The 27,509-nt window shown below is 47.1% G+C and overlaps 1 non-coding gene across 1 annotated transcript; it reads left to right on the plus strand.

Moving 5' to 3' along the window:
* Positions 1 to 23,289: 23,289 nt before the first annotated feature.
* LOC138998701 (small nucleolar RNA SNORA32) lies at positions 23,290 to 23,416 on the plus strand. Its single transcript, XR_011469208.1, has one exon. It is a non-coding gene; the product is annotated as a small nucleolar RNA SNORA32 (small nucleolar RNA).
* Positions 23,417 to 27,509: the final 4,093 nt, after the last annotated feature.

Here is a 27,509-nt window from a genome sequence, read left to right on the forward strand (position 1 = left end):
TTGGGACAATGTTCTAACCAACTGAGCTACTTGGCCAGGGCAAGGTCTTATTTTTATTTTGTTTTTTTAAATAAGCCCCACCTCATTCTATGCTTTATTTTCCCCCAACATGCTGACCAGGCTCCCCACATTCTCTTTTTATGGTACTCTACCATTTTTTAAATGTTTGCCTTGACTCTAACCTTCAGATCAGGTTTTGACCCTTACTTCTTATATATCCCCTTCCTCAACCTACATGAGATCAATATGGGAACCCATCATACTTGTGTGATCTTAGGCAAACCACCTAAACCCTCTGCACCCCAGTATTCCCTTCTATAAAATGGGGGAGTGAGACCCAGTGGTCACCAAGGTTACTTCTAGACCTAAGATTTTGGGTTAGGGATCCCTTTGACCATTGGTTAAAACTATGGACCCTGCCTGGCCAGTGTGGCTCAATGGTTGAGCGTCAACCTATGAACCAGGAAGCCACAGTTCGATTCCCGGTCAGGGCACATGCCTGGGTTTCGGGCTCGATCCCCAGTAGGATGCGTGCAGGAGACAGCCAGTCAGTGATTCTCTCTCATCACTGATGTTTCTATCACTTTCTCTCTCTCCTTTCCTCCCTGAAATCAATCAAAATATATTTAAAAAACAACAACAACAACGATGGACCCTCATTCCAGAAAAGCAATCACGTGACTCTCACTGGTTTACCTTGCTTTGTCTACCAAGACCACCATTCCCCTTGATTTGGGGGGATATTTCTCCCACTCCAACTATTTGGCTCTAGATGGGCTACCAATAAAAGCACCCCACCCCACCCTTCCCAGAAGGGTAAGCACATCAAGTCTTTTTCTGGTTTCCGTCTCTCTTCTTTTGAATGGAACCCAAAGGGAAGATTTCATTTCTTCTTTGGTAGACAGCCACGGTGTAGGTCCAGATCTGCCCGGGGCCCCTTTCCTGTTTGCTGAGAAAGCCCTTCTGTGTGAGCCACGGGAAGAGAAGCCTGCAGATTCCGGGTTGGTGGGAAGGGGCTAGAGCAGGGGTGGGCAAACTTTTTGACTCGAGGGCCACAATGGGTTCTTAAACTGGACCGGAGGGCTGGAACAAAAGCATGGATGGAGTGTTGTGTGAACTAATATAAATTCAAAGTAAACATCATTACATAAAAGGGTATGGTCTTTTTTTTTTTTTTTTTTTTAGTTTTATTCATTTCAAACGGGCTGCATCGTAGTTTGCCCACGGCTGGGCTAGAGTCCTCCTGGTATTTCTGTCCTGGATCCAGCGGTTCCTGAAGCTAGCCCATTCCTACCTTTCTCTCCTTTCAATGAACCAATAAAGGCTTTTTTGTTTGTTTGTTTGTTTGTTTATGTGAGTTTGAGCTAACTAACTGGTATTTACCGTAGAAAGTCCTGGTTAGTACAGGTATGAACTTACTCTACTTTGCACATTGATGGTTATATTTTAATAATGTCCCATTCCTCATTCTTATTGTCCTCAGAAGATACTAAGAGTCACAGTTTTCTTTTAAGGTAACTTTAAAATGCCTTATGCAAGTTCTTACACAAGTGCTCAACTGGTTTTGATGGACTTGAACAGAATTTTATTTTCTCTTATGTACTCATGTTATCACTGCCCCTCACCCCATAAGACCATATGGTTTTGCCCTGGCCGGTTTGGCTCAGTGGATAGAGCATCAGCCTGTGGATGGAAGGGTCCCAGGTTCAATTCTGGTCAAGGGCACATGCCCAGGTTGTGGGCTTGATCCCCAGTAGGGGGCATACAGGAGGCAGCTGATCAATGATTCTCTCTCATCATTGATGTATCTATCTCTTTCTCTCTGAAATCAATAAAAATATATTATTTAAAAAAAGACCAGCCCTAACCGGTTGGGCTCAGTGAATAGAGCGTCGGCCTGCGGACTGAAGGGTCCCAGGTTCGATTCTGGTCAAGGGCATGTACCTTGGTTGCGGGCACATCCCCAGTAGTGGGTGTGCAGGAGGCAGCTGACTGATGTTTCTCTCTCATCGATGTTTCTAACTCTCTATCCCTCTCCCTTCCTCTCTGTAAAAAAATCAATAAAATATATATATATTTTTTTAAAAAGACCATATTTTTGGAAGACAACGATACTGTTTTCAACTTTTTAAAAGTTTCTGGAAAGTGCTCTGCACATAGGGACCCACAAAATGCTGGGGATTGTGGTAATAGTAATGACCACATCACGAGAGGAGCCCGCTGACCTCACCTACTGTAACATCATAGACACGTTGTCAATGCTGGCGCCACCTACAGACCATGAATCACTCGAAGACAAGGTCAGGTGACAAGAGACCCTTCTGCAGATGCCTGAGGCCCAGCCTGGAAGCTGAGAGCATACTTGACTCCCCACAGCACTCCCCCTCCCCCAGGAATTTCAGTCAGCCCTGGCTAAAGAGGAGGAAGCTTCTGGAACTTCCCCAGTGAATGGAGCAATGGGCCGTGAGAGCCTATACACTGACAGCAGTGGCTACAGCCATAGTCTGTTGTTTTTTTTAAATATATATATATTTTTTTTATTGATTTCAGAGAGGAAGGGAGAGGGAGAGAGAGATAGAAACATCAATGATTGAGAGAGAATCATTGATCGGCTGCCTCCTGTATACCCCACACCGGGGATCTAGCCCGCAACCCGGCATGTGCCCTGACCAGGAATCGAACCGTAATCTCCTGGTTCATAGGTTGATGCTCAACCACTGAGCCACGTCAGCTGGGCCATAGTCTGTTTTTAACACTAGGGCCAGAGTGGCCTAGCCTGGCTATTGGGTCCCTCTCCTAGGGCTCTGGGAAGCTCCTGAAAATACAGGGAACGCACACACGACATACGACACAAGTACACATGCCAAAAGGACTTTGCTAGTAGACAGATAACATGCTTTGTCTACTTATGTAACTGCCAGTTTTTCAAAAACATTTCCACAAGCAATGGATATTAACAGCCCATTTACTGTCTGAGTATTTGGCGACGTGTCATTGGATGTGTGAGGGTGTGATGTGGTCAGGGAGGCGTTCTGACTTACAAAAGGATCCTTCATTTGCAACATCATGGATGGAACTGGAGAGCATTATGCTAAGTGAAACAAGCCAGTCAATGAAGGAAAAATACCACATGATCTCACTCATTCATGGATAATAAAGACCATTACAAACTTTTGAACAATAATAGATACAGAGGCAGAGCTGCCTCAAACTGATTGTCAAACTGCAGTGGGAAGGCCAGAGAGAGTTGGGGGACAGGAGGGAGGGGAGTAAGAGATCAACCGAAGGACTTGTATGCATGCATATAAGCATAACTAATGGACATAAGACACTGGGGGGTAAGGGAGGGTAGGGGTTTGTCAAGGGGGGGGGGGAAAGGATACTTATGTAATACCCTTTGTAATACTTTAAGAGAAAAATTAAAAAAAAAAAAAAAAAAAAAAAAAAAAAAAAAAAGGATCCTTCAGATCCCAGAACCAGAGGTGCGGTGGTTGAAGGGAGGCGAGAAAGCAGTGGGTCCGATTGGTCACCAGAGGGCACTGGGGAGTGAGACAGCTCAAACTGGGGTGTCATTTTGCTCACTGCATCCTCACAAAGAAACCCAAAGGGCCCTAGCTGGTTTGGCTCAGTGTATAGAATGTCAGCCTGAGGACTGGAGGGTCCCGCCCCGGGTTGCAGGCTCAATCCTGGGGGGGGAGGGGGGGGGGGGATGGCGGGGTGTGCAGGAGGCAGCCGATCAATGATTCTCTCTCATCATTGATATTTCTCTCTCTCTCCCTTCCTCTCTGAAATCAATAAAAATATGTTAAACAAAAGAAAAGAAGGCCAAAGGTGGGGCCACTTTTGCAGACAGGAACCAAGGAACGTGGCCAGCAGTGATCGAGTGAGAACAAAGCTGTCTTATGCTTTGGGGCATTTCCTGGCTTCGCTACCAGGAAAGGCCAGGGAAGTGCCACCTCTGTGGTTAAGCTTCAGCAGCCATGGAACGATGTCTCTTCGCGTCATTAACAGACTAAGGTGGCCTTCTTTGTCCTAACCAGGCCTCCAGCCCCTAAGACAAATCTACGTCCCTTCTGCTCACTCTGGCACTGAGGGCAAGGCCCCCAGACCATGTGGGGGTGAGGTGGTCGTGGAGGAGAGCGAAGGCAGCCACTTCTACCTACAATGGGCTGCTTGTCTCTTCCACAGGTAACAGCAGGAGCGACCTCAGTTTTTCCAGGTGAGTGGGTGTCCAGGAAGTGGCACGGAATTGCCTCCAGGAGAATGAGTCACTTGTGGGGAAAATGGCAACGAGAACTTCTTTGCCAGAACCATGGAGACTAAAAATATGTCCTTTTACCCAGGAACTGGAAATATGTCCTTTCCCACTGCGTCCCCGATGTTGTCACTGGCAAGGTGACTCACTGCAGAAGCCAAGAAAAGGATGCCTGCCCCTTTAAAAGCCTTCTGGGCAAAGAGACCATGGCCCAGGATGGTTAAGACATCAAGGGTGCTACCCGGCACTAGGAAGGGTCAAGGGGACCCCTCCCCCTTTAAATCCTCAACCCCACTCCTCCTACATCAGCAGAACCTGTTGCCTTCTTGTTAAACGATCAGCTACAGAGCCTCTGCTGGGTCGAGAAGCATTTATTAGGTGCTCCGCACGTCACTCATCCTGTGGAATGAATGTTTCTATGAGAAAATAAAGGGCCTAGTTAAGTCCAGAATTTCTTTCCCTTCTCCCTCAAACTTTTTCTTTGTATTTTTCTTTCTCGTTCATTTTGTTCCTTTCCCTTTCTCTTCTTTTCTTCCTTTCCCACATACCATAAAATTAACCCTTCTAAAGTGTACAATTCAGCAGCTTTTAATATAGAGTTGTCCAACCATCAGCACTAGTTCCAGAATATTTTCATCACCCCAAAAAGAAACCCTATAACCATGAGGAATCACTCTCCACTCCTCCCTCCCTTCAGCTCCTAGGAACTATCATCTCCTTTCTGTCTCTATAGGTTTCTTATTCTAGACTAGAGGCCCGGTGCACGAAATTAGTGCACTGGGCGGAGGGGGGGCAGGTGCGGGAGGAGTCCCTCAGCCCGGATTGCGAGAGGGTGCAGGCCAGGCCAAGGAACCCCACCGATGCACGATCAGGGCTAGGGAGGGACCCGGGAGGGCTCCAAGGTGTGTCTGGCCCGTCTCACTCAGTCCCGATCAGCCGGACCCCAGCAGCAAGCTAACCTATTGGTCGACTGTCTGCCCCCTGGTGGTCAGTGCACATCGTAGCAAGCGGTTGAGCATCCTTAGCATATCATTAGCATATTACGCTTTGATTGATTGAACAGACGCTGGACGACCGGACACTTAGCATATTAGGCTTTTATTATATAGGATATTTCATATAAATGGAATCATATATGTAACATGTGGCTGACTTCTTAATTTAATATAAGGTTTTCAAGGCTCATCCACATTGCAGCATATATTATTTATTCCTTTTTATTAATGCATAGTGTTCCATTGTGTGATATTCCACTTTGTTTATCCACTTACCAGCTGATGGGCATTTGGGTCGTTTCCACTTTTTGGCCATTATGAATAATGTTATTAACATTCGTGTGCAGGTTTTTGTGTAAACATGTTTTCATTTTTCTAGGGTATAAAGTAAGAGTGGATTTACTGGGTCATATGGTAACTCTATGCTTGATCTTTTGAGGAACTTCCAGACTTTTTCCAAAGTGGCTGTACCATTTTATTTATTTATTTTAAAATGTATTTTTATTGATTTCAGAGAGGAAAGGAGAGGGAGAGAGAGATAGAAACATCAATGATGAGAGAGAATCATTGATTGACTGCCTCCTGCATGCCCCCTACTGGGGATCAAGCCTGCAACCCAGGCATGTCCCCTGACCAGGAATTGAACCGTGACCTCCTAGTTCATAGTTCAACACTCAACCACTGAGCCATGCCAGCTAGGCTGTTTTTCCTAGTTTGTTTGTTTGTTTTTATTGGTTCCCCCTTTTTTATAGCAGGGGAGACAAAGACAGTCCTCTGGTATAAATATTATCTGTTGAAAAGGATAAAGACAAAGAGAGAATCTTAAAAGCAGCAAGACTAAAATGGTTAGTTATCTACAAGGGAGCTCCCATAAGAATGCCAGTTGATTTCTCAACTGGTATTGTGCTGAGTGAAATAAGTCAGACATAGAAAGACAAGTGCCATATGATTTCACTTGCATGTGGATCTTAAAACACAAAATAAACAAACAGAACAGAAACAGACTCATAGATATAGAAAACATTTTAATGGTTGGTTGCCAGATGGGAGGAGGGTTAAGGGGATGGGTGAAAAAGATTAAAGACAAAGAGAGTATCTTAAATGCATCAAGACAAAAGCGGTTATTTATCTACAAGGGAGCTTCCATAAGATTGGCAGTTGGTTTCTCAACAGAAACTTTTCAGGCCAGAAGGGATTGGCAAGAAATACTCAAAGTGATGAAAAACAAGGACCTACAACCCAGCAAAGCTATCATTTAGAATTGAAGGACAGATAAAGAGCTTCCTAGACAAGAAAAAGATGAAGAAATTCATTACCGCCAAACAAGCATTACAAGAAATGTTAAAGGGTCTTCTTTAAGAAGGAAAAACAAATGAATAAAATGGCAATAAATACATATCAATCTTTACTTTAAATGATGAAATCTTGTCATCTGAAAGAACATGGATGGACCTAGAGGGTACTGTGCTGAGTGACATTGACACAGAAAGATAAATGCCATATGATTTCACTTGTATGTGGACTCTAAAAAGCAGAACAGAAACAGACTCATAGATACAGAAAACATTTTGATGGTTGCCAGATGGGAGGAGGGTTAAGATGAAGGGATTAAGACGTACAAGCCCTAACCAGTGTGGCTCAGTGGATAGAGCGTCGGCCTGTGGACTGAAAGGTCCCAGGTTCGATTCTGGTCAAGGGCATGTACCTTGGTGGCAGGCACATCCCCAGTAGGAGGTGTGCAGGAGGCAGCTGATCGATGTTTCTCTCTCATCGATGTTTCTAACTCTCTATCTCTCTCCCTTCCTCTCTGTAAAATATCAATAAAATATATTAAAAAAAAAAAACTCTGTAAAGAAAAGGGGAAGTCTCACACTCTCTAAAAAAATAAAATATATATTAAAAAAAAGAAGAAGTACAAATTGGCAATTATAGAATAGTCACAGGGAGGTAAAGTACAGCATAGGAAATATAGTCAATAATACTGTAATAACTATATATGGTGTCAGATTTGTCAAGGTGATCACTTAGTAAGTTACATACTATCTAATCATTGGGTTGTACACCTGAAACTAATATTGTATGCCAACTGTAATGGAAAAATAAAAATTATTTAAAGTAAAAAAATATTATCTGTTGATTGGAATTCACTTCCTCCTTGAAAGCATTCTTCATGAAACTCCTTGACTTCCTACTGTTGAGCCACTAATTTACAGATCTGTGGACAAGTGCCATTCTGGGATTTTCCCCCCCGTTGTGTTCCTCACTTATTTTCATTATTTCTTTTTCCTGAATTCCCTTTTCATTTTGAAAGTTTATGTCCTTGAATCCTCCCAAAGGAGCATATGGGAAATCAATGTTCAAAAAAATTTTATTTGATCCTTCGGGTGGGCATACAATTATAGATCAAAACTATATCCACTGGGTACTTGAAAGCCATTGTTTCAATATCTTGTAGAATCCAATATAGCTGATAAGAAGTTTGAGGCTAGTTGGGTGTTTCTTCTTTGGCAGGTGACTTGTTTTTCCTTCTCCAGAAACTTTTAGGACTTCCTTTTTAAAGCAGTGGTTCTTTAAATACAGTTCCTCGTGTTGTGACCCAACCATAAAATTATTTTCGTTGCTACTTCATAACTGTAAAGTTGCTACTGTTATGAATTGTCATGTAAATATCTAATATGCAGGATGGTCTTAGGCGACCCCTGTGAAAGGGTCGTTCGACCGCCAAGGGGGTCGCGACCCACAGGTTGAGAACCGCTGTTTTAAAGATTACCCTTAGAGTACTGTAGTATCATCAGACTGTGTCTAGTTTTGTTGGGGTGTTTTGTTCTGTTGTTGATCTTGCTTGACACTTGAGCCCTTTCAATATGAAGTCATTCCTTTCTTCAATGCATAGATATTTTCTTCTATTGGTTCCATCCTCTCTGTCTCCTTTTCTTCTCCATTTCTGGAACTTGCAGATGAACTGTCCCTCATGTCCCTTCTTTTTTTCTCTTTTTTTTTATTTGCTAGTCCTTTCAGTGCTGGAATTTCCCCAGCAGCCAGACAGAGCACTGATTGTCACGTACTGCTTCCTCTCTGGATGACCGCCTCCACTCCTACAGTCTTACTTCTCTCCTGTATTCTGAGGCCTGTCCAAACCACAATGCCTTTCTCTTTAAGTCTCATGGGCTTCAGACCCAAATTTCCTTCTACCTGCTCAGCCTGTCCACACAGATACTTTAAACTCAGTATCTGGACTCTGGTGTGAATAGCTCAGAACCTGGGCAATAGGGGCTCTTTCCTCTTCCTGATCATGTCGCCAGGGTGTCGAAAGGAGGTCAACTGTCCTTGGGGCTACTGGGATTTCCCCTTGGCACCGCCTCAGGGCATTTGCCCTCCATGAGGTTATAGGTTCAGCCTGTCTGGGACTTAGACAGTTGGGATTTTGGGGTGTTTTTCTTCCTAATAAACAAAGCAAAAGGTCAGCTGGGATGAGCTGGCCACACTGCCTGAAAGCTAAGGAAGTGCTGTGGTTTCGGCTGCTGTAAACATCTGGATGTAGAAGGTGGGCAGATGCAGGCGGAGAGGGGAACCACGCTCCTCTTTGGAAGATACAGGCCCCCGATTTCTCTCTTGCTCCCTCATTTGGACAAAAGAACTGGATTATTAGAATAGTAGAATTTCAGATTTAAAAAAATAGAATTATATAAACACAAAAGGCAAGATTTGAAAGAGACTCTGGAAATCATCTGGGTGGTGACGATTTAAAAAAATAAATAAAGAAAGAAAGACTAGCCCTAGCTGGTTTGGCTCAGTGGATAGAGCATCGGCCTGAGGACTAAAGGGTCCCGGGTTCGATTCCGGTCAAGGGCACATGCCTGGGTTGGAGGCTCGATCCCCAGTAGGGAGCGTGCAGGACGCAACCGATCAATGATTCTCTCTCATCATTGATGTTTTTGTCCCTCTTCCTCTATGAAATCAATAAAAATATATATTAAAAAAACAGAAAAGAAAGAAAGCAAGCCCAGATGTGTCATGTGATCCGCCAAGGAGCTCCAGAGAAAACTGGGCAGGCTGCATCCTGCCATCACAGTGCCAGCATGTTATGTTCACTCCACAAGCGAAGAATAATGGAATGGACTCAACCGGGAGCCCCATTCCAGGATTTCCAGGTGGCAGGGCTCCTGGTGAAGGGTCAGACATGGGTTCAAAGGTCTTCAAGATTTGGGATTCTCTTTGTTCAGCTAGAGGTGGGGGAGGAGCACCGTGACCCTCCCGCCTGGTTTGTGACTCCAGCTTATCAGGGTTGCATCAACTTCTGGGTGTCCTGTGAATAACCTATGACCCACACACTGAGCCAGCAAATCAGGGCACATAACTCTTGGGGCCACAGGTCTGACATTTCTGCTGAGATCATGGCAGGAGCATCGGTGGTGCGAGTGGGACTCCTCAGACTTTCTTTATTTTTTTAAATATATGTATCCTTATTGATTTCAGAGAGGAAGGGAGAGGGAGATAGAGATAGAAACATCAATGATGAGAGAGAGTTATTGATTGGCTGCCTCCTGCACTTCCCCTAATGGGGATTAAGCCCGCAACCCAGGCACGTGCCCTTGACTGGAATCGAACCCAGGACCCTTCAGTCCGCAGGCTGACACTCTACCCACTGAGCCAAACCAGTTAGGGCCTCAGACTTTATTTCTTCATTTCCCCAAACAGGGGCTCTGAGATTCCACTTCAGAAGGAAGATGCTTACAGGTGTAAATGGGATTTACAAAATGCCAAATTAAATTCAGTAGCTTGTGTTAACAGTAACAAAACAAACCTGTACTGAGCCCCCACTACCTGTCAAGCACTGTTCCCACTGCTCTTTTTTTAAAAATATATTTTCATTGATCTCAGAGAGAGAGAGAGAGAGAGAGAGAGAGAGAGATACATCAATGAGAATCATGGATCAGCTGCTGCCTGTACGCCCCCTACTGGGCATTGAGCCAGAAACCCAGGTATGTCCCTGACTGGGAACTGAACCGTGACCTCCTGGTTCATAGGTCAACACTCAACCACGGAGCCACCAAGGCCGAGCCCCACTGCTCTTCATGGCTAAAGGGGAGCAAATTATACCAGCCCCAAATGTGCCACTTTGGTTTGTTATTCTGAGTTAACGTTCTTGAGAAACGGCCTGTGCAAGAAGGACACGCTGAGCTAAGGGTGATGGAAGGCAATTGGGGGCTTTAGAGAGAAGGAATCCTCCCTTTAGCATCCTGAAAGCAGGAAGTCAATCTCTCCCGTGAAGGTACCCTCCCTGTACGAGGCAGGCCGAAGGCATCCTTATCACCAGAGACAGAAAATTTAGGCTGAAAAGACGATAAGCAAACCTAAACCCTTTGCTTTGTCAAATCTTCACAAATTTATTTTCTTATTTAAATGGTCTAAAAGGCGCCTGTTTTGATGACAAAGATATGATGACTCATCTCTTTATGTGCTAAGTTAAATGTTTTTCCCGTTAATCTGTTTTGTGTCAATGTCATTATTAGACCAGCTAAACAACCGAGAGACGGGAAGAGGGGAAAAGTTTTCCTAACAAAACACTCAGGAGGTAGGCACTGCTATGAAAACACTGGGGAACAGAGAGGATCAGCAACTTGTCCAAGGTTACCCGGCTAGGAAACAGTGTGAGTGAGCTGGGATTCGAACCCAGGAAATCTGGAGCCAGAACCCACACATTCAGCCTGGACCACCTTGCTTCTAGCAAGGATTGTTACTATTTTTTTCAAATATATTTTATTGATTTTTTTACAGAGAGGAAGGGAGAGGGATAGAGAGTTAGAAACATCGATCAGCTGCCTCCTGCACACCCCCTAACTGGGGATGTGTCTGCAACCAAGGTACATGCCCTTGATGGGAATCGAACCTGGGACCCTTCAGTCCGCAGGCCAACGCTCTATCCATTGAGCCAAACCAGTTAGGGCAGTGGTCGGCAAACTGCGGCTCTCGAGCCACATGTGGCTCTTTGGCCCCTTGAGTGTGGCTCTTCCTAAGCCTTAGGAGGACCCCAATTAAGTTCATAACAATGTACCTACCTATATAGTTTAAGTTTAAAAAATTTGGCTCTCAAAAGAAATTTCAATCGTTGTACTGTTGATATTTGGCTCTGTTGACTAATGAGTTTGCTGACCACTGGGTTAGGGCAATGACTGTTACTATTACTGAGCACTCACCTTGGGACATTCAGCTAGTGCCTCAGAACTGACTTATTTCATTGACTCTAGAACAGTCCCTTTCGGTTTGAGGTAACATTTCCACTTAATACAGGAGAACACAGACTCAGAGACTGAACAACTTGTGCAGGGTCCCACACTAAGTGGTGGGACTGGAATTCCGACATCAGGATGCTTCCCAAACCCTCAGTCTCCCTTGTTCTTAAATGCTGATGATTGCTGAAGGTGAATGACACACCCAAGGGTTCATTTTACCCTTCACTGTGTTTGTGTGTATTTGAAAATTTGCCTTAAAAAACCCCATTACGCCCAACTGGCACGGCTCAGTGATTGAGTGTCAACCTATGAACCAAGAGGTCACGATTTGATCCCTGTGTGGGGTGTGCAGGAGGCAGCCGATCAATGATTCTCTGTCATCGTTGATGTTTCTATTTCTCTTTCCCTTTCCCTTCCTCTTTGAAATCAATAAAAAAAATATATTAAAAAAAACACAGCCCACCCTAGCCGGTTTGGCTTAGTGGATAGAGCGTCTGCCTGCGGACTGAGGGGTCCCGGGTTCGATTCCGGTCAAGGGCATGTACCTTGGTTGCGGGCACATCCCCAGTCGGGGGCGTGCAGGAGGCAGCTGAATCGATGTTTCTCTCTCATCGATGTTTCTAACTCTCTATCCCTCTCCCTTCCTCTCTGTAAAAAATCAATAAAATATATTAAAAAAAAACACAAAAACAAAAACACAGCCCTAACCGGTTTGGCTCAGTGGATAGAGCATCGCCCGGCGGACTCAAGGGTCCCGGGTTCGATTCCGGTCAAGGGCACGTACCTTGGTTGCGGGCACATCCCCAGTGGGGAGTGTGCAGGAGGCAGCTGATTGATGTTTCTCTCTCATTGATGTTTCAAACTCTCTATTCCTCTCCCTTCCTCTCTGTAAAAAATCAATAAAATGTATTAAAAAACAACAACAGAAAAACACCCTATTGCGCTGTCCCAACTCAGCTGGCTGCCCCCTTCCTTGATGAGTGGGGGAGTGGGAAAGGTTAGTTGTGGGTCAGCAAATTTCCCAAACTTTTTCAACCACAGAATCCCTTTTGTTTTCTTAGAAGCGTTTTAATGAGACAGGGAGTCTGAGAGCTTTGTCGGGGGAAGCTGATTTATTACCTCACTCGGCCGAGTGGGTTGTCCTGGGCCTGGGCTTGTCCTGGGCCTGGGCATCAGCAGGGAGCTGGGATGAGGGGTGAGTGGTGTCCCAGGAGAAGGGGGTCAGAGCGACACGCTCACGAGGTCCCAGGCACCGTCCAACCAGGTGCGGAGGAAACCTCTCCGAGCAGCGGGACACGCAAGGGGAAGAAGGGGTCCATGCAGCGCCTGAGGTCACTGCAGTGGACAGAAGGAGATTGTGCCAGATCAGGCTGGTATTTGAAATTTTGCAAACATATTATCATCATTTCTCTTTCTTACATGCCTTCCTGTTTACAAGATACTTTCCCTCGTAGCAACTCACTTCATCCTCTCCACACCCAAGCAAGATGGGTCGTGTGGCTATCACTCCCCCCACTTTATGGCACCGAGGAAAGAATTTGCGTGACTCTCTGAGGTCACACGATCAAGGCCAAACAAGGGAGACTGGGACGGAAGCCCAGGATGTCAGTGCCAATGCCTCTCTGTCACCCGGAATCACTGGGGGTTGGTATCTTTACTCTTGGAGGGTCTGTTTAGTCTACAGAATGTGGGTGTGGCCTAAGATCATGTGGGCACGTTCAGAGGGGACCACACACACAGGAGGGGAGGACCAAGCTGGGCGTGAAATGCCCCCGGACAGGAGAGATGGGCTCTTCACTTGGGCGCTGGTTTAGGCTGGATTCATGAGCAAGGGGAGGAGAAAAGTAGAGGCGGGGGCCACAGTCAGGGAGGGACAGAGAAGAGGTCCAGGAAGGGGACTTCCGGGGCAGTGGGGACACCCATCCCACCCTGCCCATGGGCCGAGTGTAAGTCCTGCCTAGTATGCCCCGAGGCTGTCTGACTCCAGGCCCTCGGCTTGTCCACAGCCAGCTCGGCTCCTTGCCAGGCCAGGAGGCTGGAGCAGAAGGTGCTGTCTCCAGCTGTGGCCAGTTGTGTGTGGCTTTGTTCTTAGGGGAGGATCAGGCTAAAGCTGGCCTGGGTTAAGACGAAGGGAAGGGAAGAGGAGAGCTGGGGTCTATGTGGGAAGCCGCTGTGAAGCCCTCGGCTCTGAGAGCAAGGAGCTCTTCAGCAACAGCTCAGGATGCCGAAGGCATGGCTAGTCCCCTAATTCAGCGGTTCTCAACCTGTGGGTCGCGACCCCTTTGGCGGTCGAACGACCCTTTCACAGGAGTTGCCTAAGACCATCCTCCATATCAGATATTGACATGACGATTCAGAACAGTAGCAACATGACAGTTATGAAGTAGCCACGACAATAATGTTATGGTTGGGTCACAACATGAGGAACTGTACTTAAAGGGCCAGAAGGTTGAGAACCAATGCTCTAATTCCTGCAGGTACTGTCCTCAGGTTTTCAGGGCACTTATGGTGTCAATGACTATGTCTGTTCTCTGCTTGATCTCTGCTTTTCAGCCATTAGCCAAACACATAAAATCCCTGATCCAGTCAGTGAGTTGTTTTATAACTAGAATCTTCTTCCTCGGATTCATCTTCTCTTTCAAAATGCGGGGTTTTGTGCCCGGCTGGCATGGCTCAGTGGTTGAGCGTCGACCTATGAACCAGGAGGTCACGGTTTGATTCTCGGTCAGGGCACAGGCCCAGGTGGCGGGCTCGATCCCCAGTGTGGGGCGTGCAGGAGACAGCCGATCAATGATTCTCTCTCATTATTGATGTTTCTCTCTCTCTCTCCCTCTCCCTTCCTCTGTGACATCAATAAAAATCTTAAAAAAAAATTGGAGGGGTTTGTCAACTGAATTTTCTGAAGTGGTTATATATATAGAAGAATAAAAGGAGGAAAGCAAGCTCAACTCTTCATATCTCCCAAAGGAATTGCTGCTATATACTGGTCAGGGTTTTCTGTGCGCCAGGCACTATCTTAAGCCATTAAATATGTTATCTCATTTAATCTTTACAACCACCCCGCATGGCAAATACTATTATTTTATCCCCCTTCTTAGGGATGGATTCAGGTTTTTTGTTTCGTTTTACATATATTTTTACTGATTTCAGAGAGGAAGGGAGAGGGAGAGAGAGATAAAAACATCAATGATGAGAGAGAATCATTGACCCTTTAGTCCGCAGGCCGACGCTCTATCCACTGAGCCAAACTGGCTTCATGGCCTGGTCTGCAGATGCAGAAACCAAGTCCCTGAGAGGCTAAGCCATTTATCTAAGGTCACACAGCTTATAAGAGGGGAGGGAGAACTTAAATCCGTCTGCCCAATTCACCATACTACCCCTCTCTAAGAATGAGAATGCACACAGGGAGCACTGACTAGATGCCAGTTCTGTCCTAAACATTTCACATATTTTATTTTTTTAAGTATTTTTTAAAGTATTTTTTAAATTGATTTCAGAAAGGGGGGAGAGGGAAACACTAATGATGAGAGAGAATCATTGATTGACTGCCTCCTGCACACTCCCTACTGGGGATATGCCCGCAACCAAGGTACATGCCCTTGACTGGAATCGAACCTGGGACCCTTGAGTCCGCAGGCCGACGCTCTATCCACTGAGCCAAACCGGTTAGGGCTTTACACCTCACTTTTATATAAGAGGACATTGAAGCACAAAGAGGTTAAGTAACTTGCCCAAAGTCACACAGCAGCAAATGGGAACCCTGAGACAGTGAGTGAGAAGAACTGGTTTGCCAAGACCTAGAGTTTGAGTTTGTAGTAAACAGAACCTAGAAGGTACACCCTCAGACTCCTTCAGTACCCAGTGTTCTTGTGAAGAAAACTGAACCGGAACTCATGCTTTATGGCATCTCTAAGATCTTAACCTCTAACCCCAGCCAAATCCCTGGCTCACAGCCTGACTTTATGTCAAAAAATCTGCTACACAGAACCAGCACTTAAGACTGGATACCTTTTACCCTAAAGATATAGGGTGGTGAGTTTATACTCACAGCAATCCAGTGAAGTATTCACTGTTACCCTTGTCTTTTGTTTGCCTAACTCAAATTCTATTTCTTAATAGATAGTAACCAAATTTTCAAAATTTTAAAGCTCCAAAAGGTACACTCTCAAAAGTTTCTCTTGCTCTGGCCGGTGTGGCTCAATGGTAGAGCATCTGCCCTTATACCAAAGGACTGTGGGTTTGGTTCCCCAGCTCCGGTTGGGGAAGGTTTGGGAGGCAACCAATTGATGTGTCTCTCTCACATTGATGTTTTTCTCTCCCTCACCCTCCCTTCCACTTTCTCTAAAAGTCTATGGGAAAAATATCCCCGGGTGAGGATTAACACAAAATAAAAAAAAAGTTTCTCTCCTCCCCCTTCCTGGAGGCCACCCAAACTGCCCATTTTTTTTGTTTATCGTTCCAGAAACACTTTCTGCACACAGGAGCAAACGAGTATAAATACTGGGCACGCTATACATGCACTCTGCACCTTGCCTTTCTTTTTAACTTCACAACAGGCTCTATGGTCATTATTTATTTATTTATTTATATTTATTTATTTTAATATATTTTATTGATTTCAGAGAGAAAGGTAAAGGGAGAAACGTCAAGGATGAGAATCATTGATCAGCTGCTTCCTGCACGCCCCCCATTGGGGATCGAGCCTGCAACCCGGGCATGTGCCCTTGACCAGAATCGAACCCGGGATCCCTCAGTCTACAGGCCGACCCTCTATCCACTGAGCCACACCAGCCAGGGGTACAGTCATTATTTTAAATAAGCGGACCCTGAGATTCCCAGGGGTTATGGAGCCTGGATGGTGAATGCAGGTCTCTCAGAATGCAGAGCCCATGAGGCTTGGACTCCAGGAGGGAGCATCCGCTGGCCTGGGTTTCCTGAATGTGCCAATTCAGGGCCTTTCCTCAATGGGCTCCGGGCAGCTCCCATCGCCACACCTCCCAGTGCCAAGAAAGCTGGGAAAGAACCAACCAATGGCTGGGCCTGGCAGAGGGTTCGAGGACCTGGAGAAAAAAGGGTTTTGTTCTCCGCCCCCTGCAGACTGGCAGAAGTTGGCTTGCCCGGCCATGCTGCCATTGGCATGACTCTCTGTAAGAGCAGAAAAGTTTTCTCTTCCTGCCAAGACCTGGTGGCAGCCCCCCGGCGGGTCCTGTGGTGGCCCCTCCAAAGGGCCCGGCTCCCACGCCTCACTTCCCTTTGACGGCCTGGCTGGCGATGGGCAGCTGCCGTGGCGCCTGCCAAGGCCTTGGGACCTGCCCCCCCCTGACAATGTGCATCTGCTCCCATGTCTGGATCTAATTGCCACCTGGGAAGGAACTCTTGGTGCCCGAGTCCCATGCCAACTGGCTCTCTGGGCTTGGCGTGGGGGCAGGGCCAGGGAGATCTGGCCAGCTGGGCTAATGAGGAAATGTCGCTGGTAGTATGAGAAGGAAGAAACTTCGCTGCACCTTCCAAGGCTCTCTCCGCTGGTCTAATGATTAAAATGACGGGAGGCAGATGAAGGAGACAAAACAACCAACTTTAACTACAGACGTGCACACAGGAAGCCCACGTACCTGAGAGAGGCTCATACAGAAGGAAAGTGAGGTCTACCCCACATTTGGAACTAAGGATGCGGGAAAGTGCCTAGGGCTACAGGGGTCGGGGGTGGGAGTGGGGAGTGGGATGGGAAGGTCTTTCTCTCTCTGCTCAATAAGAGCAGATGTTCACGCTGGTGGGGTAGCTCAGTTGGTTAGAGCTTCCTCCCGATAAGCGGAGGTTGCCGGTTTAATCAACAATCAGGGCACCTTCAAGAATCAATCAATCAATGAATGCATAAATAAGTGAAAGGCAAGTCAATGTTTCTCTCTCTCTCTCTCTCTTTCTAAAACCAATAAAGAAAATTAAGCCCTAGCCAGTTTGGCTCAGTGGATAGAGAGTCGGCCTGTGGACTGAAGGGTCCTGGGTTCGATTCTGGTTAAGGGCACGTACCTCGGTTGCAGGCTCCTCCCTGGCCTGGGCCCTGGTCCGGACTCATGCAGGAGGCAACCAATCCATGTGTTTCTCTCACATGGATGCTTCTCTGTCTTTCCCTCTCTCTTCCACTCTCCCTAAAAATCAATGGAAAAATATCCTCGGGGGAGGATTAACCAAAAATAAATTAATTAATTAAATCAGATGTCCAGTAATAGGTTAAAAAAAAAGGGGGGGGGGGGCTGGCTGGTTTAGCTCAGTGGATAGAGTGTTGGCCTGCGGACTGAAGGGTCCTGGGTTCGATTCCTTCCGGTCAAGGGCACACGCCCAGATTTCGGGCTCCATTCCCAGTAGGGGGCGTGCAGGAGGCAACCAGTCAATGATTCTCTCTCATCATTGATGTTTCTATCTCTCTCTCCCTTCCTCTCTCTCTAAAAATCAATAAAAATATTTAAATAAAAAAACAGAGGGGGCCTGGTCATAAGTCTTATTATGGGCAAAACCCCGAATTTAAATTCTTTAAGGGATAGGTAAACATTTGACAGCCCCCCATCCCCTGTGGTTAAATGTGTATTTTTGCTTTTCCCTATAGAGGGCGCCATTTGCGGCCTACCTGTCACCTGCTCTCCTCCAGGGCCTGGTCTCCGAACCTCTCAGTCTGCAAGGTGGCGGGAGGGTGCAAGCAGTTTCTACTTCCGCTTCCGGTGTTTCCCCTGGGTGCCTTCTCTGAGTCCAAGCTCGGTGGCTCCCGCTTCCGGTGCTTGCCCTGGGTGTCTTCTCCCGGGCTAAGCTCGCTGGCTGAGGGGAATGCGGGGAGGCAGCCCGGGAGCTGCCCTCGGCTGATAGCTCTGCCGAAATTTCTTCCCAGGAGAACCGGGTCCCAAACCAGGACTCACTCGGTCACTCGGTTCGCTCTCAGGGCCTGGCCTCCAGGCCAAGGCTCCCTGAGCAGACAGCAAGCGGGAGGTTTCTCTGCGCCTCGCCTTCCCACTGTGACATGGGCACCGCCACCAAAAATTCCCAAAAAGAATATTAAATGACTGAGGCCTTCTTATTCCGCTGAACAGTTTGCAAAACCAGAAAACAGCGCCTCTGATAGGAACCGAAAATGAACTCCCTCACTGCAAGGGGTGGCTGCCATTTATACAGAAACTTCCCACCCAGGTTCCGGTTTACGTAGGCACGTAAAGGGGCCATTGCGCAGCCCCGGTTGGTCAGCATGACGCGATCTGATTGGTCAGATGGAGCAGTTAGGATTGGTCCGTTTTAGATGCAAATGAGGATGTAGTAGAGCAGCTCTGATTGGACATGGCAGGTCAAAGTCCATTGGTCAAAAGACAGAACCAAAGTCCTAGCCGGTTTGGCTCAGTGGATAGAGCCTTGACCTGCGGCCGGCAGGGTCCCGGGTTTGATTCCCGTCAAGGACACATAACTCCATTGCAGGCTCATCGATATTTCTCTCTGTCTTTCCCTTTCTCTAAAAATCAATGGAAAAATATCCCTGGGTGAGGATAAAAAGAAAAAAAAATGACAGGACCAGGAACCTTCCCATGTGAGTTGACTTAAAGGGACACGAGCAAGCAGACAACGCGCGGGAAGCCAGAGCTCCGTCACAGAATAATAGGTAAGAAGCCCCTGTCCAGGTTCTCATTATTTCTAAAACTTGGGCCCTCCGTTGACCATGGAGGAGTCCATCTCAGCGGGTCAGTTCCGCCTGGAGGTTCACGTCAAATGAATCTGTTTTCTCGGGGTTCACAACAGAATAAAGTGACTTGAAGGTGAGGGCGCCCAAACGAAGCAGGGAGAGAACAAGGCTACAGCCAGGTCTCCAATCGGAGAAATTTTGCTGGAAGAGCAGAAAGAGAGGGGCCTGAGGGGTGTGGGGGGGTAGGGGTGGGGGAGTGGGGAAGAGAGCGGCCAGGGAAAGATCAATGGGGGAAAAGGAGACATATGTAATACTTTAAACCAGTGGTTCTCAACCTGTGGGTCACAACCCCTTTGGGGGTCGAACGACCCTTTCACAGGGGTCACCTAAGACCATCGGAAAACACATATATCATTACATATTGTTTTTGTGATGAATCACTATGTTTTAATTATGTTCCATTTGTAACAATGAAAATACATCCTGCCTATCAGATATTTACATGACGATTCATAACAGTAGCAACATGACAGTGATGAAGTAGCAACAAAAATAATTTTATGGTTGGGGGTCACCACAACATGAGGAACTGTATGAAAGGGTCGCGGCATTAGGAAGGTTGAGAACCGCTGCTTTAAACAATAAAGAATTTAAATTAAAAAAAAAAAATAGAGGGGCCTGCTGCGGGGTGAGAAGAGGCTTCGTGATGACTGGGAGAAGTAAGCCCCTAAACCTGGCACTAGAGGGGTGCGTCCAGGGCAGTAGTTGGGAGGTGCTGGGGAAGCAAGCAGGAGGCTGCCATTCTAAGGCAGAGGGCTTTGGGGGACCCCCCTCTCCCCACATTCATCAGGGAAGTTAGGCAACAAGAGGGCCTCCATTGGCTACTTCAGGGAGGACATGGGTTTTCAGACCGAGACGCCCGCATTGGAAAGCATGAGTGTTGCCGCAGGAAGGCACATGCAGAGATGCATGGAGTGCGAGGCATGCAACTCCAGGCGTTTGCACTGTCTCTGAGAGCCAGTGGTCTTAGCTAGGACGCCTCAAGGCGCCCTTATCACCTCTGCCTCCTGAGCCCCTGGATGAGGTCGCTGCCCTGCTGGACTTCCAGCGCCTTCTGGTCATGTCACCTGGATGCACCTGTGGCATCCCACCCAAGGCCTGGCAGATACTATATGCCCAGCCCGAGTGAGGATGGAGAATTTCATGCATCTCGGTCCATTGCTAACTAGTTAATTGTTAACTCTCCTGTACTTTCCGGGGCCACTTTGCAAGTACAGGTAAGTCATCTGGATCCACTGTGGCTTGTAATTTGAGAGGTGTAATTTGTGGGTTTTAAAAAAATATATATTTTATTGATTTTTTACAGAGAGAAGGGGAGAGGGATAGAGAGTTAGAAACATCGATGAGAGAGAAACATCGATCAGCTGCCTCCTGCACATCCCCCACTAGGGATGTGCCTGCAACCTAGGTACATGCCCTTGACTGGAATCGAACCCGGGACCCTTCAGTCCGCAGGCTGACTATCCACTGGGCCAAACCGGTTAGGGCAAGTTGCAGGCTCTTGGAAGGTGCCTGGAATACTTAAGGTCAAAGGGCAGGGCTACACTTGATAAGCTCAGGGGAGGGAGGCCTGCATGGTGGGCCTTACAAACACAGAGACTCAAAGTAATCACATAGGATGGTCTGAAATTAAAACTTTCTCTCTTATTTTAAAATGTATTTTTATTGATTTCAGAGAGGAAGGGAGAGGGAGATAGAAACTTCATTGATGAGAGAATCATTGATTGGCTGCCTCTTGCATGCACCCTACTGGGGATGTGCCCGCAACCAAGGTACATGCCCTTGACCGGAATTGAACCTGGGACCTTTCAGTCTGCAGGCTGATGCTCTATCCACTGAGCCAAACCGGTTATGGCTCAAATATATATTATTGATTTCAGAGAGGAAGGGAGAGGGAGAGAGAGCTAGAAATATCAATGGTAAGAGAGAATCATTGATTGGCGGCCTCTGCAGGCCCCACACTGGGGATCGAGCCCCACAGCCCGGGGATGTGCCCTGACCAGGAATTGAACCGGTGACCTCTTGGTTCCTGGGTCCACGCTCAACCGCTGAGCCACACCAGGCTGGACCTAAAGGTTGATCTTTACCTTAATTGAGCCTGTTGTCTTTTTGCATCTAAAATAACTGCCTGTGGAATGTTGAGGTAATTTCCTGTTTCCAGACCCCTGGGGCACAAGCCTCTCATTGTTATGTAGAAGAAGTATCTACTTGTTTTCTTTTTACTTTTTTTTTTTAAATATATTTTATTGATTTTTTACAGAGAGGAAGGGAGAGAGATAGAGAGTTAGAAACATCGATGAGAGACAAACATCGATCAGCTGCCTCCTGCCCATCTCCCCCACTGGGGATGTGGCCGCAACCCAGGTACATGCGCCTGACGGAATCGAACCTGGGACCCTTCAGTCCGCAAGCTGACGCTCTATCCACTGAGCCAAACCGGTTTCGGCTTTTTTTTTTTACTTTTTATGCAATCCCCAATTCTCCTCACCACTCCCCTTTCTCTCTCCCCCCTCCCAAATCTATCTCCAATGGATATCCTGTAACCCCCTTCTGCTTTCTCTTTTGATTATAATGTGTAAAATACGCCAGAGAATGGCGAAACTTTCCCAATCCGTTGAGATTTTGCTGCCCAGCAATGGTCAGTTTGGTTCAAATGAACTCATCAAGATTCTTACAGGTTTGGAAGTTCTTTCCGCTGGTAGTTCCTTCCTGCCCTTTGACCTTTCAGTAGTCGAGGCAGCAGGGCAGAGGTGAGGGAGGGTGTTAGGGTCACGGAAGGAGGAAGGTGACCCTAACAGAGGGCACCTTCACAGAGCCCGTATCAGTGATGGCGAACCTAGACACGTGTGTCAGAGGTGACACTCGAACTCATTTTTTGGGTTGATTTTTCTTTGTTAAATGGCACTTAAATATATAAAATAAGTATCAAAAATAGAAGTCTTTGTTTTACTACGGTTGCAAAGATCAAAAAAATTTCTATATGTGACACGGCACCAGAGTTAAGTTAGGGTTTTTCCAAATGCTGGCACGCCGAGCTCAAAAGGTTCGCCATCACTGCCATAGGTGCAAACACAGACCTTCTGCCTTCTCCTGGATTCTGCCCCTAAAGGAGCGCCCCCATTCCCGCGGCCTGGGAGGATTTTCACGTTTATCTACCTATCTGTGTGCATCAACTTGCTCCCACATCTCAACTCTACATCCCCAAACACAAAGATCCCGGAAGAATGTCCGCTACTCCTCCCCCAGCTAAACACGGGCAGAGAAAGAAGAAGACCGCCCTCGGCTAAGAATTGCTAGGAATTTGATCGGCCTTTACAAGTGGTCATTTCAAAGCTTCTGCCGGGAGTGTGTGTGTGTGTGTGTGTGTGTGTGCCGGAGAGAAGCAGCCTTGAAGGGTCTGGCTGGTTAGGACCCTGTCTGGTGCCTGGCAGGCCCTTGGGGCTGGGGAGCAGGGTGTGAAGTATGAACTCTGTATCTTTTTTTTTTTTTTTAAATATATTTTATTGATTTTTTTACAGAGAAGAAGGGAGAGGGACAGAGAGCTAGAAACATCGATGAGAGAGAAACATCGATCAGCTGCCTCCTGCACGCCCCCCAGTGGGGATGTGCCCACAACCAAGGTACATGCCCTTGACTGGAATCGAACCTGGGACCCTTGAGTCCGCAGGCCGACGCTCTATCCACTGAGCCAAACCGGTTCGGCTGAACTCTGTATCTGATTCAGCAATGCTGGCTGAGCTGGGTTATTGGAGAAATGAGTCTTTTCTGCAAGTCAGGTACCTTGCTGGGGAGACTTGGAAGGTTCTGGACTTGGTGTGCCAGAGCTCCCTGGCCAAAGACCAGCCCTGTCTGGCGGAAGCCCCCAGGGCAAGCATGTCAAACTCACAGCCCTCAGGCCACATGCTTCACTTATTTGGCCCGTGTTAGCCTTTGAGTTTGACATGCTTGCCCCAGAGCGTTAATCAGCATTCTAGATTCTAGAAAGACAACTATGGACTCTAGAAATGAAATTCTTTTTTAGAAAAATATATTTTATTGATTTTTTACCGAGAGGAAGGGAGAGAGATAGAGAGTTAAAAACATCGATGAGAATGGTCATTACCAAGGCTTTTAGAATGCAGTTTCTCATTTGCTGTGGACATGACCACAAAACATTTCCCCAATAGGTTTTTTTTTCTGCTATGTTGGTAGCATAGCATTCAGCCTACTGGGAACATTTAAAAAAAAACAACAACACATCGCTGAGAGAGAAACAACAATCAACTGCCTCCCACATACCCCCCACCGGGGATGTGCCCGCAACCACGGCAAATGCCCTTGACTGGAATTGAACCCGGGACCCTTGAGTCCTCAGGCTGACGCTCTATCCACTGAGCCAAACCGGTCAGGGCTAGGAATGAAATTCTTAAAAAAAGACAAATATCTTTGCCCAGTAGGTGTGGCTCAGTGGTTGAGTGTCAACCTAAGGAGGCTAAAAAGCTAATTCCAATGTAACCCTGATATTTGGGGGGCTAGCAATCAGAATCCATGCCAGCCAGCCCAGTGTACATTCTTGATAACCTGTAATGAAGTCATTACTTCTTTTCCAGAAACTGGTCTTGCAGAACCTGTTGCAGAGGCCATAAAACTGTGAACAGTGCACTTTCCCGGAGGGAGGGTTATTAACGCTGGCACCAGGCCAAACCATCAGATATGGCCTGGAGACCCCCAATAACCTGGTGCCTTTCTTGCAAGGCCCAAAAAAAGGACCGGAAGCATAATCCATATTTGCAGGACAAAGACCACAGGGAGATATAAAGGAGAAGCCCCCTGCATGTTACTTTACTCAGATTTGGAAAGTTATTCCCTGAGTCCGCCGGCGTATTAAACAGTGTCCCTCCTTTTCTCTAAAAGCGTCGCTTGGTTTTTCTTTGGTCTTCCGCAACAGACGTATGAAACAAGGGCTCATAATTTGATTCCCGGTCAAGGGCACATGCCTGGGTTCCGGGCTGGATCCCCAGTAGGAGGCGTGCAGGAGGCAGCCGATCCATGATTCTCTTTCATCATTGATGTTTCTCTCTCTCTCTCTCTCTCTCTCTCTCTCTCTCTCGCCCTCTCCCTTCCTCTCTGAAATCAATAAAATGTATTAAAAGAAAAAGAGAAGGCAAATAGCTTTGACCTGTGGATGTGCTGAGAAAGGAGTGGATTCTGGCTGAAGGCCCCTGTCCCAGGGAATTCCTCTGCTGAGGTTGGTAGAACCTTGGACAGCACAGCGGGGAGCAAGGCTGGGAAAGGAGATGTTAACGTAAAAAACCATTGAAACCTGTAAAGAATTTTTGTGAGTTTATTTGAGCCAAACTGTCGACCTATGCTGGGAAGCAGAAGCTCAATGGATTGAGATAATGCTCCGGAGATTGGTGGGTTACATCTGTATTTATACATGGCAGTCAAAGGAAAGGGATGTAGGTGGGTTACATGAAATCCACTGGTGATAGATTAAAGAAGTAGGAGAAAGTGAAAGGGCGAGGGCTACGCCCTCCATCTTGCCCCCGAATCCTCCATTTTTGGGCAGCAGCCATGTGCTCAGCAAGGAACTTCTTCCCGGAAGCCCAAGCCTCTGCTAGCCACACCTAGGATTTCTTTAAACTAACCAATGATAATCAAGGGAAGTGCGCGCCATAGACACAACCACACCCTGTGTAACAAGACCCAGACTTGCGCCTGGCCAATCGGCAGGGCCCACAGTCCTCTCTCCTCCCCTTACCATAAAACCCCTCTCCCCACAGAGCTAGCTGGCTCTCTGCTTCCTGCCGCTGCGTCGGCGAATGGGGTAGACAGGGAGTCCGAGCTAGCTCGAATAAAGACTCTTTTGCGTCTTGCATCGGACTCGGCTGGCTCCCTGGTGGTCTATTGGGGATCCTGAAATCTGGGCATAACAGAAAGCAAAGGGGGGAGGAGGGAAACACCTGGGATTGGATAAAAAGGAAAATGATGGACAGATGCTTCTTTTACATAGATAGATAGAGGATAGTTTAACATAATTAACAGTTGATAACAATAACCATGAGGGAATGTCCTGGTTCCCTTTGTTGGGCCCTGTGGGGTCCGGAAAAAAGGAAGTTACAAGTTACCCAGACATTTCCCAGATATGTTATCTTAGAGGCAAAAAAGACAAATGGGCTCAGTAAAGATCTACGTTGACCTTTGTCAGGGAAAATACTGGCCTAGCAAATGACTACCCACTATAACCTGTTTGCAGTTAAATATTTAATTTTCAGACCATCCGTTGTGGTGACTTTACGTCTCTGAGTTTTCAAGACCGCCATGCAGGCCTCCCCTGAGCTTGTCAGGTTAGCATGTGGCCCCTTTTGTCCACAGAGACACCCCCCCCAAGGGTCCTGTGAGAAGGGTTTCATGTCTTAGGGTCAAAAGGTTGGGAATGCTAGGTGACGTCATTAGGGGCTCCAGGACCTGCTGAGAACTGGAGGGTAAAACAAGATTTAGTACAAAGCATTGTTAGGAAGGAAGAATAAAAACATTTTCTCTACCCTCTTGGGTTCTGTACCTGAGGGCCTGTGAATTAAATTTACAAAAGACAGATTAACAAGAGAGTAGACTTTATTTACACACAGGCTTGCTCAGTGATGACTAACTCCAAGGTGGGGTGAGAATTAGGGGCTTATCTGTCTAATTTAGCCGGGGAAAAGGGAAGGGGAATAAAAAGCTTCTATGGGCCCTGGCCGGTGTGGCTCAATGGATAGAGCCTCGGCCTGCGGACTGAAGGGTGCCGGGTTCGATTGTGGTCAAGGGCATGTACCTCGGTTGCAGGCTCCTCCCTGGCCTCAGCCCTGGTCGGGGCTCTTGCAGGAGGCAACCAATCGATATGTTCCTCTCACATAGATATTTCTATCTGTCCCTCCCTCTCTCTTCTATTCTCTCTAAATAACAATGAAAAAATATCCTCGGTGAGGATTAAAACAAACAAAAAGCTTTCTGTCTCCTTCAGGGCCATGAAACTAAGGACCGGATTTATAGTAGGGTTACTCTCACTCCCCTTCTTGGGAGTACACCCACCCCGAAGAGGGAATTGATGGCTGTCCTAATTTCTCAGAAGTTTCTGTTTGTTGTCAGGCAAGTCACCAGAGGCTTCTTTTTGTATCTGTTGAATTTCAAATGTCTCCGGCTTAAAATCTTCTTTGTACCAACTCTGGGCTTCTAAATGGGTCCTCGCACCACACAGTTTGGCAGATGCTCAGTGAATTTTTTTTTAAAGATATTTTTATTGATTTCAGAGAGGAAGGGAGAGGGAGAGAGAGATAGAAACATCAATAATGAGAGAGAATCATTGATCGGCTGCTTCCGGCACACCCCACACCGGGGATCAAGCCCACAACCTGGGCATGTGCCCTTGACCGGATTCGAACCTGGGACCCTTCAGTCCTCAGGCTGGCGCTCTATCCACTGAGCCACACCGGCTAGGGCCCTCCTAGCTTCTTACTACCCTGCCTCATGTCTGGCTGGGGGATGAGAAGAGGGGAGGAACTGGACAGGCTGGTGCTGGCAATGGTGGTGCTGATGGGGTTAGCCCAGCGGTTCTCAACCTGTGTGTCCCGACGCCTTTGGGGGTTGAATGACCCTTTCACAGGGGTCGCCTAAGACCATCGGAAAACGCATATATCATTACATATTGTTTTTTTGATTAATCACTATGCTTTCATTATGTTCAATTTGTAACAGTGAAAATACATCCTGCATATCAGATATTTACATGACGGTTCATAACAGTAGCAAAACTACAGTTATGAAGTAGCAACGAAAATAATGTTATGGTTGGGGGCCACCACAACATGAGGAACTGTATTAAAAGGTCGCGGCATGAGGAAGGTTGAGAACCACTGGGTTAGCCAGTGACCAGCTCTCCTGGCCTGGATTTTACTGACACCTCGCCCGCCACCCTGCCCAGCCTGGGCCCTTGCCCCTGGCCTTCCTGAATTCCACTTCCAGGAAAGGACTTGATGTTCTTCTGGCAATGGCCTTGCTCTGGACTCAGGCGTGAGATGATGGGGTGTCCAGATGTCCAGCTGGCCCAGTTAGAAAGGCTTTGATCAGGGCCCTATAAAAATAGATCTTTCTAAGGCCTTTCTTTCACTTCCTCTCTACTCAGCAGAGCGAATACCCACCCAACCCAGGTGTGGGCGTGTTTCTTGTCCGCCGCAGATGCAGGCTGCTAGAACCGTTCTGGGCCAGCGAGGCCACTCCCCTTGGTGCCATTAACCCCTTGGGAAGGAAGAAAGGAGACAGACTCTGAAGGAAGCAAATAAAGGTGCCTGCCC

Source organism: Myotis yumanensis, unplaced genomic scaffold (assembly GCF_028538775.1).
Source record: "Myotis yumanensis isolate MYYU_CA2020_CCGP unplaced genomic scaffold, mMyoYum1.0.hap1 SCAF_20, whole genome shotgun sequence".
In the NCBI taxonomy this organism is placed as follows: domain Eukaryota; kingdom Metazoa; phylum Chordata; class Mammalia; order Chiroptera; family Vespertilionidae; genus Myotis; species Myotis yumanensis.